Here is a 4335-nt window from a genome sequence, read left to right as displayed (position 1 = left end):
AAACTAATCAGACCAATCTTTGTTTTTTTTTCCCCCGGCCAGCATAGAATCCTGCAGCCTGAGCTCCTGCTGCTGCCTTGTTCCTGTCACTCTTTTAAGGTGATAAATGACTTTGTGATGTATGAAATGAATTACCTTGAGTTCTGTGAGACAGGGAGAGAGAAGATCTGTGCGTGGGAGCCGGAAACAGATATCCTTGAGATTTTTCAGGAGAGAAAATGTTCACAAAAACGGAGATGGATCCGTTGAAATGACGTTGATCTGGATCGGTTGCCTGCTGCGTCTTCACACCACGTGTGTGTAGTTAAAACTGACACGCCTTGTTGAATCAATTTCAACAGTAAAGCTGGAAAATGCTTTGGTATCAGCTGCTGATTGGTCAAAAAAAAAAAAARATTATYTTTTGGWTGACATATTTTGAGATGTATTTTATGACATGGATAAATTAGTATGCATACAAAGCTTATAGAGTGCTTTGAAAAAGTATTCACACCCCTAAAGACTAAACATCAGTGGAACACACAGTGAAATACGGTGGTGGCAGCATCATGCTATTGTGATGCATTAATTTATTGGGCAATAAATAAAAACAGAAAATCTGTTAGAGGCTCCAAGCAACTTCAGACTGAAGCGCAGGTTTTCCTTCCAACAGGAGATTAAAACATGTTTAAAGGTTAAAGGGCAACGGCTGGAGGCCCCCGTTTCAGATAAAAGCATAGTTATGTACTTGAATGGCCCAGTCAAAGCCCTGAAATATTTTGTAATCTGTGGTAAAACTTGTAAATTGATGGTCTCAGAGAGATCCCATTGAATCTGACTGAGCTTCAGCCATTGTGCAAAGAAGAAAAGACAAAAATGTCACTATGGAGGTGAAGACTTAAAGCTGTAATTGCAGCAAAAGATTGTTTTACAAACTATTGAGTCAGAATCTTTCAGATTCAGGTTGGGACTCACTCAGAAAAGTGAATATGACCTTCAGTAAGAAGAACAATGTTGGTTAAATCAAAACATTACTTTAACCCTAAATCTGCCAGCGCGTGAATTTATTATTTTTATTCCGTGTTGATCTATCACACCTAAAAGAAAAACACACATTTGAAATTTGTAGGTTTAAATCTGTCCAAGCTTTGATAGAGTTCAAGGGGTGTGAACACTTTCTGAAGGCACGTTAAAACCATGACAGTGTGGATTTACAGATTTCTCTCAACATTAAACCTCAGATTAATTCATGCGTTTCTACTCACCATCAGGAATCCTCCTCCCCTGTCCCTGGTGATAAAGTGTTTTGGGAATGTGTGGTCTGTTTCTCTTCATTTACAAAAAAAAAAAAAAAACGGTGTAAAAAAGAAACTAATAACTGGCTATTAAAACCCTAATTATATTTTTATGCTTCCAAAGGAAAAAGAAGATATTTCAGCGGTACGCGGCGTCCCAGACACACACCCACACATGCACACACACACACACACACACACACACACACACACATACAGAAACAGGCACAAACAAAACAGGCTGAACAAACCAAACACATTTGGCTCGAGAGCAATAATGCACAAGCACATACAGACATGTTTCGCTCTGTGGAGAACACACACACACACACACACACACAATCCTCCCACGTTTCAATTCTTCCCTTCGATTCTTGAACAAAATGAGAGAAGAATGGCCCCGAAATCTGGAAATCTGAGGTTGAAATGAATGGCTACACAGAGATGTGTGGGTCATTTATAGTGTAATAAGTTCTCTCACATAAGGTTAGAAATATTCTGATCGGTATTGTTGCTCTTCGGAAATCCATTAAACCGTCTTGATTCCTCTGTGTTTGTGTTTGCCTTCCTGGCTCGGCCAAGACGGGAGCAAGCTGGGAGATCAGAGATCCAACGGTTTGTTTGTTTGTCTGTTTGTTGAATACACAGCCGTCCCGAGGCAAACCTCGAGAAACCCGCCGGAGAAGAGGAGAACAGGTAAGAAAAAAAAAAAAACATCAATGTCTTGGTATCTGGATCATTTTCTGTAAGACTGCAGAATTTGTTCTGGGTTGGGATCTTCAGTGGAGGAGATGGTGGTCCACCTCACGGAAAACCGGATTGTCTGGATTAGAATGTAATAAATCCAGAAGTGGCTTTTTTTTGTTTGTTTTTTTTACTTTCTGCACTTATGAGCTGAAATTAAAACACATCATCCTCCCTCTAGAGTTTCAGGATTTTATTCTCTCTCAGAGTCTTATTGACGTACAGTGGAAACATCCTGAAGGAATCGCAGAGGGCACGACCATACCTTACTGCCGATAAGGAAGGTGGAGGGAGAAAGTAGCAATAAAGCCAAAGTAAATCCCTCTGATACCACTTGGCAGACGGTTGCTTGATATACCTCAGCCTGGATATTAAAAAATCTCGGATGAGCCGTCCAGCTGACAACTTAATCCATTTAGAGTCACTAAGTAAGCAGCAGGAGGCTGACTCAGGGTCAGCGTACACAGAGGTCTGTCATTTCTCGGGTGCAATAAGTTTATCTTTGGCAATCCATATTCCACAGACTTTTAAGACTGAGAAACAGACAACATTTGGAAAAAACTCCCCCCATACAGTTTGATTCAACAAAAAAACTGAAGAGGATCTCTGTTAGAATCTGTTAAAGATGTGTCATATAAAATTAAGCTTTTGTTTTAGCTTTATTTTATGTTTTATAATGGTATTCCCTCCCAGCAACGAGTAAACAGCTGGTGGAACCGCAGATCTGAGCTCATCGCACAAGCTACTTCTCAGTGACGGCATTATGGAGAAACATTGTCGTCATGACAATGTTTCAACAGTAAAGCTGGAAAATGCTTTGGTATCAGCTGTTGATTGGTAAAAAAAAAAAAAGATTATCTTTTGGATGACATATTTAGAGACGTATCTGCATATATATACGTCTCATATTTTGAGACATATATATATATATATATATATATATAGTTATGTTCATATGTTTATATGCAACAATATACAGTAATTGTATAATTTCACGAACAAAACAGAAAAGTATCCCTAAATAAAATAATAAACCCCGAGTGTAAAAACTAAATTCTTGATTGACCAATTTCGTTTTCAGCTGGGACTGATGGATATATAAGACTAATAAGGATTAAATGTGGAATATGTGTCAATTACGGGAAAACCATTAAACTCTACACCGTTTATGTGCTTCAGAGACTGCAAACAAAAACTGAATGCGCACACAGTAAAGGCAGCAAAAACAGATTCTTCTTCCAGCTTGACTTTTTATTGGTAGAACATCAAAACTGTGTATGTACACATATTTAAATGTCCAACAGAGTGATATACTGCAAAGCTATAGACTGTTCCGTGAGAAATGTGGGTTTTTGAGTGAGTGTTGGAGCCATTTTGGAGGCCATCAGTGGGACTGCACACCAGAGCACTCCCTTGTGACCTTCACATTTCAGAGCCATTGGCTGCATTCATCTTCATCACCATTAGATTTGAATAAGAATCACCGTCAAAAACTTGCTGTTGCTGTGTAAAGGCTCGAAACGGGGTCATCTGTTTTTGTCGTGAAGACACAACCACTGTATAGCTTTGCATGTATTAAATGCAATTATAAACGGAACGCACAAACACGTTTTTCTTTTTTTAGGTAGAGTAACAGATCGGCAGATTTATGCAAAAGTCGATGTGAAAAATGGCTGCTGGGTTTGTGCTTTCCCCGAACATCAAACATCCCCCCGAAAAACTCCAAAGTCATTCAGCTGGTAATGTTAGCTCATGATGACTCATGTCTTGACAGAGGCATTCATGGTAAATTTATTGAAGCTTTTCTGAAAAATATCAGCTAAGATGGGAATTATTGTCTGTCTGTCTGCTGACTTCACACCAACAAGAACGTGACAGAGAGAGATGAGAGGATTCCTGGTGCTGCCTCCTCACGAGGGGCAACTGGAACCTGACTGCAATGTATGAAAATCAAATAGTGCCATCTTCTGGGTAAAGTCACGTCACCTTTTTTTTTTTCCTTTTTTTGTTTTTCTTCTTCCCCCTAACTAACTCAAATGTCAATTTATCATAATTTTTTTTCTGCATGAGGTGGATTTATGTAAGACTTTGGAAAAGGAAGAGAGAGTCTAACCGTGAAACATATAATGAAAGAGAATAACAAGTCGGTATGCAAATGAGAATGGATGCAATATGAAACATAAAGAATGACTAAAAGCAGAACACAGGATGCAGCTGATGGGAACATATGTGCAATTGAGGCCGAACATACATCTGTTTAATTACATGGTTCTCAGCCCATAAAATACACATTTATTCTCTTAAAAAAAAAAAATAT

Source organism: Poecilia reticulata, linkage group LG9 (assembly GCF_000633615.1).
Source record: "Poecilia reticulata strain Guanapo linkage group LG9, Guppy_female_1.0+MT, whole genome shotgun sequence".
Classification (NCBI taxonomy): domain Eukaryota; kingdom Metazoa; phylum Chordata; class Actinopteri; order Cyprinodontiformes; family Poeciliidae; genus Poecilia; species Poecilia reticulata.
The sequence above is the reverse complement of the archived record's forward strand: the minus strand, read 5'-3'. Positions refer to the sequence as shown.